The 14,626-nt window shown below is 45.3% G+C and overlaps 1 protein-coding gene across 6 annotated transcripts in view; it reads right to left on the reverse strand.

The window, feature by feature from the left end:
* LOC144946113 (neuronal cell adhesion molecule-like) overlaps positions 1–8,930 on the reverse strand; it is a 106,607-nt gene extending 97,677 nt beyond the window's left edge. For 4 of the 6 annotated variants that reach the window (XM_078874859.1, XM_078874862.1, XM_078874858.1 and 1 more), the window contains exon 1: positions 8,427–8,930. The gene's annotated coding sequence lies outside the window, so the exon portion shown is untranslated. The remainder of the gene's footprint in view (positions 1–8,426) is intronic. The other 2 variants (XM_078874861.1, XM_078874860.1) reach the window with 1 other exon arrangement.
* Between the last annotated feature and the right edge of the window lie 5,696 nt (positions 8,931–14,626).

A 14,626-nucleotide genomic window follows, 5' to 3' on the forward strand; every position in this document is an offset into this window, starting at 1 on the left:
AACACAAGCATCCTTCTTCAGGTGGGGACAACGTAGCATTTGGTATTTGCGCAATTCTCATAACGCAAGGCTACTTGAGTAATTCGCCGACAATTCAAGTCTGCGGTCATTTCACAGGTGAGGGGCAATGCTCCTTCACCAATTAAAGTAATCTGAGTCATTCTCAATGTCGGCAAATTTGCACCGCCACACAGGCTCACAACGGAGGCCTCCTCCTCTCTTTCACAAAACATCTCTGCGAAGCAGACGGCACGTGTGCACCCACAGTAGTAATAACAACAAGAACGTCTTTCATATATCCAGGAAAGTCTCACAGAGCCCCACGATTTGTTATATTTCAGGAGGGCCCTGCCATAATGCTACGCAAGCACTAGCATTGGTGTTGCCGTACTCATTTGTTGTTATTAACCAGGGTGGCCCATGGGTTCAGACCGCGAAACCTCTACAACAAGCGGCATATGTGCAACCACCCGGCTATGTTGCGATGAAACTCGTTTCACATAGGCCGCTTTTTGGATCTTTCACTGCATAGCCCGCAGCACACACTGCCGAACGCAACCAGGCGTTTTATGAGCAGATGTCACTCTTACCAACAACAGGCAGTGAGTGTCCCATACACAGAGACAGCATTAAGTACGTTACTCTGCAATTAGCGAGAAGGGATTGCCAAAGTGAAGCGTAGCAGTGTCTTAGGGACAAAGAGCTCCGTTAGACCTGGCATCACACGCCATGAATTGAACCTTTGTGTGAACGCCAAAAACCGAGGCCCAAAAGTCAGTGACCATTTCAAAGAAAACACAAACCCAGTTTTTTCCCGAAAAAATGCAAAAGCAGCATTCATACGGTCTCCCTTATTATTCACCGTGCATTGTTGCAATTCTTCACATTGACCTTCATGACCAAGGTTATTCAGCTCTAAAAAAAAAAAAATCTGTGTGCGCATATTTATTTTGGGAACATTTTAGTCCAACACCGAATAAATCCTCGACTCGTGTGTTGGAGTTGTTTTGATAGGGATGCAACAATACCTTTCATCTTTTGGGCAATCTTTAACACTCAAAAACTCGAAGCATTTTTCATTCTCTATGTATGTATGTTGAAATTCTTTCGCGCCGTGCGTAGCCAACCGTGAGTGGATTTGGACAGGACACGTCACTCCAAGGGATGACGTCTGACGGTCAAAATGGTAATAGAGTGGCAGACAAGGGATGGGACGTGTCCGAGTGTACATCTACCAAGTTGAAGGAGCGATGACATCACTTTGTGTGAAGGTGCGAGGTGGATTATCGCATGGTGGGATTGCAAGAGGTGGTGGCAGATTGGGGAGGCCTTCATCAGCGGATTGACCATGGCTGGAAATGATGATGATGATGATGATGATGATTTCGGAATGTACATCTTTTTTCATTATTTGCTTACATATTGCAAAGCCTACACTGATATTTTTCCCCTATTATTTTTCGCATTATTTTTCTGACAAAAAAAGATATATTACACACGAGTAGCGACACGTTTCTGAGCCCAATTGTGCCGGGACGTCACATGTGGATGCAAAGCGAGATGCGTAAATTGAGGAGGGAAGGGGGAAATAAATAAATAAACACCTCGGTGGCATTTCATGTCCCGATGAAATCTGAAGCGTGCATGCGGTCAATGTGGGGTGCCTTTCTCGTGAGGCTATCTGCTGTGAGATGCACTCCCCGCATGGAGGTCGCTGCTTCAGGCTCGGCGAGATCCACCTACCTGCCCTCCCCACCGTCTATGACGGTGCAGCGACGCGTTTCCGTAACATATGATGATGATGATGATAGTCTCATTGATTTTGCATCCAGGAAAGCTATACTGAGCCGTAGGACTCTTTTTCAGGAGTGTAATTCCTTTGGGTTTTAATTTTAAGATGTGTTCAGCCAATTAATGAAACACGTGGGATGAAACCGGAGCACCCAGAGAAAACCCCACGTGTGCAAGGGAGCAACACGCTATCCCCTGCACAGAAGGAAATAATCCCCACGAACCACACGGCATGGAGAGGCCCTTATCTAGCAGTGGATGGACAAAGGGCATGAATAGATATTGTTCAATGATCATTATATTCATATCATACAATGCCATATGGTCACATGGACTACATAGGGGAAATAAAATGCAGTTACTGAAGAGCAGATGTGTTATTTCATTGCCAGAAAACTGGCATGAATATCTGTATTCATCAACCAAACCCTTACAAATCAGACTCAACAACAAAAATAGATTCTGCTCACATGCTTTGTTCACTCGTAAGTCTCCAACAACCGTCTCTCGTCATCATCATCAGCCGTGGTCAATCCACTGTGGGATGAAGGCCTCCAAAATCAGCCACGACGTAGCAGTTTACCCCGCACCTGCACACGAACCGATTTCATCGCTTCGTATTGCCGGTCCACGTCCTCTCGTCCAAACTGTGCATCTATTAACATGTCAGTGCGTGCGAGTGGCATGTGTTTCGGAGCGAATGCATGCACTTTGACGTTTCGCTATCGAGGTCATTGATTAAGTTTGGCATCGATCTGTCCAGCACGGTCGCAGAGCGCTGAGGGCTGCAGTGAAATCAAGAGAGGGCCATCTGCATTGAGCTGCACGCAAGTCTGCGTGCTTGTGTACGCACTCGCAGAATCCAATGCATCACAGGGTTCTCAAATATGCCAGTGGTCTCAAAGGACGCAATAAAAAATATATATGTTAAAACCTCAAGAGATGCAGCATTTTTTTTATTTTTTACGATCCGTGTTTTTTTTTTATGAACACCGAAGAAGAAATATGAATTTGGATTTAAAGCTTTCGTGACTGCAGGGATTCATCTTCTTGGTTCTTTCGGTAAAGTCACGTAGAAGGGAAATAATAAAATAATAAAAATAAAACATAATAAAAACATTCTCACGACGTTTCGGCCACAACGCAAGCAGCCGTCCTCAGGTGAAGAACAGGTCTATCATCAAGCAGCAATTTCAGACGCTGTCTTTCCGACAGACCTGTTCTTCACCTGAGGACGGCTGCTTGCGTTGTGGCCGAAATGTCGTGAGAATTATTTTATTATGTTTTATTTTTATTATTTTATTATTTCCCTTCTACGTGACTTTACCGAAAGAACCAAGAAGAAGAAATATGAAGGCTGCTCCCCAGTAAAAGTGCGACATTGGGACAACATTGGCACCTCGGATTAGCACGGTTGGCTGCGAACGTTGCGAAAGAACGTCAACATACAGTACATACAGATGCCTGGGACTGTTGGCTCGATGTTGATCCAACGTTCCATGTTTACTGCGCCGGGTTCATGCTTTTTTACTTTAATATTGCACAAATACGTACGGCATTTTTTTCACTGTGCAAAAAAATAATGCGTTGCTCCAGTAGAGCATTGTGGGTAAAAACAAACATAGACAACTCAATTCTGCTTTTCCACACAAAGACAATATGTTCTTATTAGTCTTCCAGTTCAATAACATCAAGCAGCAAGTTTAATTGCTCTTAAAACTACTGCTGAATAATACTTGTCAAGAAAGCCAATAGCCTAATGGACTTAAATATTTCTATATTTTTCTGTGCAGAAAATGCACTTCCGCTTCTATTTATTTTGAAACTGTATAGTTGAGCCAACTACAGTGTATAGAAACTAATCACAACATTTGTTTGCATTTGCCCACACATATATATTTAGTCGTATGCAGTCACGTATATGTATATATTTAAAGCCTAGACATGCTGAGTGTATCCGCTGAAAGGCATTGGTGTCATTTTACAGGGATGGAACCACAAATTTCCGTATTGGGAGCTGCATGGGGATATTAGATGGAGGGGGGCTGTTGTTTTGTTTGAAATGTGGGATTTCTCATATCTGCAGTGCAGATTATGAACTGACTTTTGAACGTCTTATCCGAAATACGACAGCAACACCTTCTTCCACAGCGCAGTGCCTCGCCTCTTGCTGCATGACACTGGGCTGGGACATTTCTGTTCAAGGCTGGCATGCCCAATTTAAAATACACATAAACAGAATTCCAATCTGCCTCTCCACATAGCATGCATTTCCCCCCGCACCTCTGAATGTCTATTTTAGGTTGAATTTGTGTGCATTATAAATGCAAAAAAAACAGTGAATATATATCAATAGAAATTAGATATTCTAAAAAAATATGTGTGTTTTAGTCCGGCAACCGAGTGGCTTTCCAGACCAATATTATCCAGCGGTGTTTATTTAATTAACACAACTCTACATTCGGTTCACACTTTTTCTGTCTCATCCGCCAAGGCAAGTGTGTTAAACAAGTACTCCTGTATAACCAGAGGTTATTGGCAGAACACTCCTCCGTATAAGCGGTGGGACCCCGTTCGACGCAGGCATCATCTGTAAAAGGCAATACAAGTTCAACTTCTTCCAATTTAACTAACAATTTTAAAATGTCATCGGTAGATCAGCTGCTTGGTTGATCAAGTAATTATAAAAGCTTAAACCCCAGGTTGCGTTGAGGTATTCAGAATTGTCTTCATGATCTTAAGTAACCACACGCCGCCAACATCGGCGAGCATGATCATTATGCAAACACTCACATGATTCACGGGCATCATGGCATTCGGGAAATGCCAAGTGGTCAATAGAGAATACCTAAAAGAGAACCAATCTCCGGAGTTTAGGTACGTTGAAATGCACAGCATTGATTTAAAGCTTTCGTGACTGCAGGGATTCGTATTCTTGGTTCTTTCGGTAAAGTCACGTCGAAGGGAAATAATAACATAATATAAATATAGAACAATAAAAATTCTCACGACGTTTCGACTGCAACACAAGCAATCATTATCAGGTGTGGAATCCACAGCAAGAACATTTGAAAAAAAATATTATTGCAGTAGATTTCACACCTGATGATGATTGCTTGTTGCAGTCTAAACGTCGTGAGAATTTTTATTGTTTTATATTTATATTATTTTATTATTTCCCTTCTACGTGACTTTACCGAAAGAACCAAGAATATGCACAGCATTGTTCAATTGTTAAAACACCACGTTGCATCTTGCAAGCAGAGCGAGATAAGGGAACTCATACTGGGGGTGGCATCTCCTTAGCTTGGCCTATTATTAATAGCCCATTACATAACTTATTAATGAGCAAATAATTGTGGAAGAACTTAAGCTTCAAATCGTTTTATGCGTCAACATGAATAATTAATTAATTTTCCTGTTGGTTTCAATTTATTGCAAGTGACTTATCGTGCGATATTCAGCCTCATTAATGTAAACGTTGGAACAACAGCGTCCACAAAGCGTCATGAGTGTCTCATTACTCCAGATGAGCTTCGCCCTTCTATGGAAGCGACCAGTCTCTCCAATCACTCCAATCACGGACCAATAGTGAAACAATCACAATCACGAAAACAATCACGAAAAATCACAAGGCCACACCCAGTTGTGTTATCTCACCCAGCAGCACGGATTGTGTGTGTGTGTTGATAATCGTGGGGAGCCGTGGAGTAGCGGTTAGCTCACGGCCAACACCAGTGACGATTATCTTAACCGGTGCTGGGCGGGCCTCCCCTAGGTCGACTCAGCCTCAAATGAGTGCTTTTGTCTCCCCAGGCGGCCGGGCATGGTGCTGACCACCCACTCTCTCCTCTGCCGTGCCGGCCTTCATATGTGCTCGCTAACAGTACTTGCATTAATCGTCTATCAGTGTACAGGCAGCCACAACGGCACATTGGCTGCGTCAAGCACTCAAAGAGGAGGTCCCTCAAGTTGAAATCCGTGGACCTCGGCTAACGCGTGGCCGCTCAGACACATTTGGGATTTGCATCGCTATTACGCGGTCTGGCTGCATTGCGGCTGCAAGCTTCAAGCTAACAAGGCTGGGACAAACGCACTGGTGTTAGCCGATGGCCGAGATGAGTCCAATGCATTCGATCGTTGTAAGAAGATGTGTTAAGTGCCGAGATTGTCTGCGGGGGTGCAAGGTGCTGTCTGTCACATCGCGATGTTAAAGCGATCCCTCGCCCGCATTGCAGGTGCACAAGGGCCTCCAATAGTGGAAGCGCTCCAGGGGTGTGTGGCTGACTCTCTCGGGCTGGCTGGGACGTCCTTGCATGGGATGGGAATAACGACGATTGACCCCACCACACGTCATCTGCAGATCTACTCAGTGCGAGCCACGTGATGTGAAATTCATGAAATGCTGTTGTGTATAGGGCATGAAATAGTAAAGCTGTCATTTGACTGACAACTTGTATGTGTAGTATATTTGTGTGTGTGTGTATATAGTCTCTACACACCGCTGGATGAAGGCCTCCCCAGCCAAAATCGTCGCCATCCATATTGGACGGTGTCATGATGCCAACAATCCAGCTAGCTCTCGCCACGCAAGCCTATCTCATCGCTCCGTGGTTGGCTACGTAGGGCGCGAAAGAAGTTCAAAATACATATGTACCAATGAAGCAGTTGACATGGCGCACGCGTTTGCAAGCGAGCAATTATGCGGCCCGTATCGTTTTCCTTTTTTAAGCAGGCTGTACGCAACGCAACATCAATCAAGATGCTGCTCGAGTGAGCAATTGGGCAATGCAACTAATCACGCGTGAGAATGCATGCGGGGAATACAATCCATCAAATACGCAAACACGTGTTTGGAACACTGCAGTTGAATACAGAGCTGCAATGCCAAAGGGTGACTGCATTCTGTCTTTCGTGTGGATCACACAGATGTCGCGAAACTCTCTTCCCGTTGGCGTCGACGTGGAGCAGTACCCCTGGCTCGCCAGGAGAGGGCGGCACAGCAAGTTGACTAATCGCCATCTGTTTCCATCTGTACGGGGATAGAGCGTTGCCACCCCCCTCCCCCTTATCGTGCGCGCGGGTTTTTTCCGGGTCTTCAGATTTTCGCCACAATTGCAATAACAACTCACATTTTCTGGCAACATCTGAATTTACAATCCAATGAAGCGGGACCCCTCGTGAAAAAAAAGTCCTATGACGTGATTGGTGTGGCTTTCCTCGATAATTAACTAACTATAGTGGTGATGATGATGATTATTATTATTTAAAGAAACATTTACCCTCTGAATTTGAAAACAAATATCAGGGGCGCGTCTCATAATCCAGTAGGTGTGTGACCATGTTTGTATGATCTGAAGAATAAAATATTTTTTTTAAAACAAAACACGTTGGTTAAAAAAATATATACACCACTTGCTGTCAACAAATAAGAAAGACGACCCATTGTTTAACCACTCGATTGCACTCACTCCGCGCTCAGCAGTAATCGTGTCCACATAGTCAATTGAGTGTATCACAGGCGGTGTCGACATCGAACGAACGTCTGCACCGCTAACACAGCAGAAGTAGGGGTTTGTTTTAGTCTACTATTTTCGCACGAGTGATTTCGTTATACAAAGAAAAAGATCCCCCGTATAGCCTCAACAGACTGTTGGGGCAAGTGCTGTTAGCGAGCACCTATGAAGGCCGGCACGGCACACGAGGGGGCGGGTGGACAGCACCACGCCCGGCCGCCTTTGTCTCCCCAGTGGCGATACAACACTTGGTTTCACACACATACCTACTTGGATTATAAGACGCACCAATAATATTTATTTTAAAAATACAAGTGCGTCTTATAATCGAGAAAACAAAAACTGTGCAAAGACACACACATACAGTATACAAATTCCGAAACGACTGCTTGTGTGTGTACTGGGGAGCGGTAGTGTAGTGGTTAGCGCGCTGCGCTACGAACCAGGCGACCCGAGTGACGATTTATATGAACCGGTCCTGAGACCCTCCCCTAGGTCGACTCAGCCTCAAATGAGTACCCGGTGCGGTGTGTAAACAGCGCCACTCGGGAGACAAAGGCGGCAGGGCGTGGTGCCGACCATGTCGGCATTCATAGGTGCTCGCTAACAACACTTTTCCCAACAGTATGTTAAGGCTATACGGGGGATCTTTATCTGTGTACTGCAAAGTCTCTGGCATAACCCAGAGATGAATTTCTCACTCGACATTTCGCTTTTCAGGGCTTGCCGGATTATCGGCGTAAGGCACTACCACCACGACGTATCCATTACAATCATATACTGCATTGTTGTGCCATGCATGTTGTCTTGGACGGATTTCCGAAACGAATTGAGGGATAGAATAAGGCGAGATGCTTGCGTCGGATTGTAATACGCAACCCCCAACTTTTGCTTTAAATCACGAGGGTGGGTGGTGGCAACGCGCATCTTATAATCCGAAATACACGCGCGTAACAACAGCAGCAGCAGCACCGCAACACCGCCTCTGCATACCAACAACAGCAGCGCGCGCTCGCACTGCGCTATTGAAACTCACGGCGTGCAATGCGAGTGCGAGTCGCGGTGTGCTGACGACGCTGCTGCTGCTGCAGCCGCAGCCGTAACCCACTCTCGCGTTACCTGCTCAGAAGAGGAAGAAGGAAGCGTCGGGACGATGCTCGGCTCTCGCAAGCCTCTTGCTCGGCACAGGCGCGAGCGTTGTGAATGACGAGCTTAAATAAACACAGCAGGAGAGATGATGGTGGTGGTGGAGGGGGAGGAGGAGGGGGAGGTCTCGGCAAAAGCTCCGCAGCTCCAAAGACTTCACCAACGCATGTGGCCCTCTTGCGCCTCCTCGCAACGCAGTCACAGGAGCGAGCTGCTGCGGTTGCTTCTGCAGCTCGCAAGAAGTAGCATCAGCAGCAGCATCATCAGCAGCATCATCAGCAGCGGCGGAGGCGGTGTCACGCCATTACGTAATGCTAATGATGGCTTTGCACTGCGCATCAGATTTCCGTGACGCAGACGCGCGCGCTGGCATCACGCGGGATCCCCGCGGGACTCAATGCGGACGCAATGGACATGGCCAATCTACTGCTGGATGAGGGCAGCCAACGCCACAGCCAAGCCTGAGCCGTCCGTTCAGGACGTGGGGTTTGCATGGTCATACTTCAGCACTCTGGTCAGCAAGGTGTGGGCAGCATTGTAATTGTTACGCATGAGTACGACATTTTCGTGCAGAGTTTACAATGATTGTGGCAACAATCGTGTTTTCTTCCGTCGTTTTGTTTACCTGTACAGGCACTTTTGTCAATCCACTGCCAAATGAGGGCCTCCCCCTCTCGCCCACCAAGCGGTGATTTGGTCATACTTCACCACGCTGGTCAGCGCTGGTGGTTGAAGGTTGGAGTTGTGGGGAGTGCTGGATTACACTATATAGTTTAACTTATTAAACATGGAAGGCACATGCATTATTGTTTTTGGGGATATGTAAATTGCGCTACTTATTGTTTCGTCGTAAAATGATTAACTGGTTTCATATTTGAGTTGTTCGTTCCATTTAAAACGGTGTCGAATGGCGTTTCCTCGCATTTCGTTTGCACTGTATACGTACAGGCCCCTCTATCCCCGTGTCGTGCGGGCTATTTGACCATACCTCAACCACGTTTGTCAGTGCAGGGTTTTCTGCGGGTGAGAATTTACGTGGGAGCATATAAGTGGAGTACAATAGCTTGTTTATTTCCTACACTACAATATGCTTCCCACAACATAGACCCCGCCCTGCCCCCCAGAGACTTCTAACGCCAGCAAGTCTCTTTCGTCATCCGTCGACGGTCTTAGCTCACTGGGCCTTGCCGAAGTTCCGAGACTCAGTGTTTCATAACCTGACAATATTTGACTAAACCAGTGATTCTACTTAACAAGACAACATTTGACTAAAACAGTGGTTCTTCTTAACCTGGCAATGTTTGACTAAAACAGTGGTTCTTAACCTGGCAATATTTTATTAAACCAGTGGCTCTTAACCTGGCAATGTTTTATTAAGCCAGTGGTTCTTAACCTGGGGTGCACGCACCACCTCCTGGGGGTGCGAGATGCCCTTTCTGGGGGTAGCGAGACATGTCCAGATTTTATTTTTCAGAAGGTAAATAGCACTGTGTTACAATTGTGTTTGTTCCTCGCTTGTAAGTGTTATTTTCTTATTGCTTATGCCTCAAAAGTACAGAAAATGGCTATTATTCCACACAAACTTTTCTTTTGTGACCAGGACAGTGATATTTAGATATTTATCTATTTTCCAGAACATTCCAGATAGATTCAGTGCTGAGTAAACTTGGAGTAACTTCTAGAACATTCTATTTATATCCGGTAATATGAATAGTAGTATAAATACAGGGGCCTTAAGCCCACCAGTGCAGTTTAGTTCCAGCTGCCTAAGTGGATACATCTCTGCATTTTTCTGAGATGGCATCAAGAGGCTGCAAGCATCCGGCAGACACATTTTGCTTTGTCTGCGGCCAATGTATCAAGACAAGAGCGAAAAAGTACTCTGTGGAAGCATCTGCTAAGATGTGTGAGGCCTACAAGGCATATTTCGGCATGCCTGTCGGGGATCAAGACAAACCCTGGGCACCTCATTTCACCTGTGAGCAATGCAAAAAAACTCTGGAAGGTAAGATGGACAATTGTTGCTCGGAATTTTACGTGATAAAATTTGTAAAAAAATAATTGTCAAAGTTTTTAATTTTTAAATGTTTTACAATTTTCAATGTTATTTAAAAAAATCTATCATATATGAAAAATGTTGCGAGAATCAAAATGGTGGCATTCCTGATGTGTATCTAAGGCGTTTTTACCAAGTTTCCCTGCTATCTTTGCTTTTTGGACAGCAGGGACACCAAGGCGCACTACCACAGTCGGGACTGGCCACAGTGGACCGAGTTCTCTGTGGGGAGGAACAACGTCAAGTGGGAGCCACTGGTGGACCCCCGGAAGGTGCTGATGCCACCACTGCACATCAAATTGGTGCCTTATGAAAATTTTTTCAGAGCTGTAGATAAGGAGTTGGCAGCCTTCAAGTACCTTCAAGATTTATTCCCTAAGCTATCTGAGGCAAAGGTCAAAGCCGGTGTCTTCGTCAGACCACAGATGAAGAAGATCCTGGAGTGCAATTAATTCCCCATGAAGCTCACTATTAAGGAGAAAGCGGCTTGGAACAGCTTTGTCGCAGTGGTTCGTGGCTTCCTGGGCAATTACAAGGTCGAAAACTATGTGGAGCTGGTTGAGACTGGTGAAGAACTACGGCACAATGGGCTGTAGAATGTCCCTCAAAGTACATATCCTTGATGCTTATCTTGATAAATTCAAGGAGAACATGGGAGCGTACTCGGAGGAGCAAGGCGAGCGCTTACACCAGGATATACTGGACTTTGAAGGACAGTAGAACGAGAACATGATGGAAGACTACATTTGGGGGCTGATTCTTGAAAGTGATTTACAGTTTCATCGTAAATCTCAAAACACTACTAACTTCTAAATCTTTTGTCGTATTTTTTTTTTATTACTTTAGTATAAATACATGTTAATTTTGATTCATGGTGTTTTTGTCTGAATTTATGTGAATTAAAATACACAAATTCGCCAGTTTTCTCATTGAAAATAGGTAAATTAAAAAAATATCACTGTCCTGGTCACAAAAGCAAAGTTTGTGGGGAATAATAGCCATTTTCTATACTTTTTAGGCATAACCAATTACGAAATAACACTTAATACCCATTAACAAAAATTGTGTTACATCGTGTAATTAATCGAAAACACAAATGAAGCATGGGCATGTAAGAACACCTTACTTTGTTTCATCAAACCCTGTGTATTTGCTAACATTGTACTTTTATTTTACGATTTAGTAACAAATGGGTACAAGGCTGCAGTAAATGTTAAGAGCCACTGCCCTAGAGAGTCTGAGTATCAACCCTGGATGAGTTTCTAAGGTTTTAACGAGATCACGCGCGCATTAAAGGGCGATGTGGATCGTGGCGCTTGTGTTGTTAACGCGTTTTCTATCCGTGTTGTGCTGTATTTACGTAATCCCATGTCTCTTTTGGGCTCAAAACCAGTCCCAAATAAAGGTCGTATATGTATCACACACGTGTAACGTGCATGTGCATGCAAGCGGATGGAATTGAGGTTTCATGTCGGAGGCTAATGCTTGAACTGTACACGCTGCGTACCGTGCACACGTGCGGGAAATCTGCATTTGGCCATGGCTGATTACAAAATTAGCGGTGTTTTAGAAGGGCTAGAAAGGTGAAAATTTACACAAACATAGTCGAATCCATGGTTATGGTAAAATTGCATTTTAAAAATTTGGGTTCACCAAAAGATACGGCCTGGTGGTTCATTGCGTTCGTTTCATGGGGCACGGTCAGCCTCGAGTTGCACATCTCGCTCGAGCCCTCGTGACGAACACACACAGCCCGGTCCACATCATCAGTGGACACGTGTGGAGCTGAAGCCCAACAACGCGGGCCAAGGTCGCTACGAATGACCCGACTACGACATCGTTTTAGCGTGGAGTTCGTGGATGTGTACGGCACAATGAAAGCTCACAGTCGACTACATTATATACTACGAGCCCGACGATTGTGTGAATTAGTCATGGGCCTCTCCTAGGTCGACTCAGCCTGAAATTAGTACCTGGTGCGATATGTAAACATCGCCACTAGGAAGACAAAGGCGGCCTGGCGTGGTACCGTGCAGTCCTTCATAGGTGCTCGCTAACATCGCTTGCCCCAACAGTCTAAATGGGGGATCTTTGTCTTTTGGTCTTTAGAATTTTTTTTTAAATCAGTATTTCTGAAAATGTTTTCGTAACCATCCCAATGTAAATGGCCATATTGGCAGACACCCCATCATGCGTCATTGCCCAGATGCACCAAATCATCGGAATGGATATACCTGATAAACGCACGTGGAACACGATTGATGGTCACATTGAGATAATGACAGCATCATCACGTCCTGTCAACGTTTGCTCCACTAATAGCGTAATAGATATCCGATTTAAACATACAGGACTCTTTTTATGTTTTTTTTTATGGAACTATAACACAAAACCAACATGGCAATGTTGTTATGGCAGTTATGTGGCCTTGAAGTACAGTACTGTAGTCCACTTTGTATTCGGGAGAATTATATAAGACCTTGAGCCTGATAATATATTTGTTGTTGTTGAATAATCCACTTGAGCCTCAGTTGAAAAGGATAGAATTACACTTTTACCACCAGTCACGGAATAGGATAATCAAGGTGAAGACGCAGACCTGCAATTGCCGTCACACCGAACGACTGCCAGAAGCGCCTCCTACGAGTTCAAACTCAAGACAGCCCAGCCGCTCTAGAAGAGGACAGAATGTGGCCTATGGGGCCGTCCATAAATGACGTCACGCATCTGGGGGGGGGGGGTTCAGACATTTGTGACGATGTGTGTGACGAGGGGGGGGGGGGAGTTTGAGAAATGTGACGTCACATCAAAATGCGCAACTTTAAATAAATATAGACAACACGTTCTACTGAATTAAATAGACGTTTTATTACAGGTAGGAGCAACAGGTTCCACACTGCCCACCAGGGATTATTTGTCTGTCTGTCGTGCATATTTGTCTGTCGTGCACGAATGCGCTGTCCAACCAAGTTCCTACCTGCCCACTCCGAAGGAACGTGTTACATGTTTTCTCCTACAACATCAGAGTGCAGCGGCACATTAAATACGCACTACAATGACAATAGTTTAAAGCGATTTGAAGCATGTTTTATTTCCAAAATGGAAATATGGTTTTGGGGGGCGGGGGGCAGAGCTTTGTGACGTCATATTTGAGGGGGGGTCTGACTTTTTGTGACGCCGTGTGACGAGTGGGGGGGGGGGTCAAAAATCATCCAAAATCGCGTGACGTCATTTATGGACGGCCCCTATGTTGTACACGCTGGCCCGACAGCTGAGAAGAGGCGGCACTGCTCCCACTTGATCCCACTGATAGACTCGTCTGTGGTGTTGCCCATTGACAGAGGTGCCATGATGGCGAGATGTTAATTAGCTCGCCTGGTATGCAGGAGGCCGTGGGTTCGATCCCGAGCCTGACGCCTGCTGCTGTATATTTGGAGTGTGCGCGTTCTCCCCGGGGTCGTGTGGATTTTTCTCCGGGTCCTCCGGTTTTTTCTCTCCACATTTAGAAACGTGCGTTAAAGAGCAGTTGGCTGCTATACATTTCCACACGATAAGCCACTTCGTTGAGCTATCATTTGTGGCCAGATCGTTTCTGATAAAGAGCTGCATAGCCTTGAGACAGTGGAAGGCGCCTTACAAATAAATGTCAATTATTATAGCTCAGTGGGTCTTACCCGATAAAATAAAATAAAAAATTTAATAGTATAATGTTGGGTGGACAGAGGCGGGAAGATTTCCAAAAAATTGCACCATTGTGTCAATTGCCACGCCTGGAGATCGAACCAAACCGACCACTTCAGTGTGCTGCTAAACGTTACAGCACGGCAGCATCCGTCCGGCACTGAGCACTTTGTGTGTCCCAGAGATATGGATCCCACGGCATGCAATGTCCGGATCTCCCACATGGAAGACAGCACTTCTCGGAAGCAGGCTGCGCGCATTATCAACACACACGCCGCCTTCTCGCACACAAACTAAGATTGATACGACCGCCCATCACCAATCGATAAGCACACCGCCGTTTATTTCTTAATGGATGTGCGTGCTGCATGTGCATTAGCACTAAGGTTCTTAAATTATCCTACCGTACATATGGATACATACGCACGTTTTAATG

This window comes from Lampetra fluviatilis, chromosome 40 (genome assembly GCF_964198595.1).
Source record: "Lampetra fluviatilis chromosome 40, kcLamFluv1.1, whole genome shotgun sequence".
NCBI lineage: Eukaryota > Metazoa > Chordata > Hyperoartia > Petromyzontiformes > Petromyzontidae > Lampetra > Lampetra fluviatilis.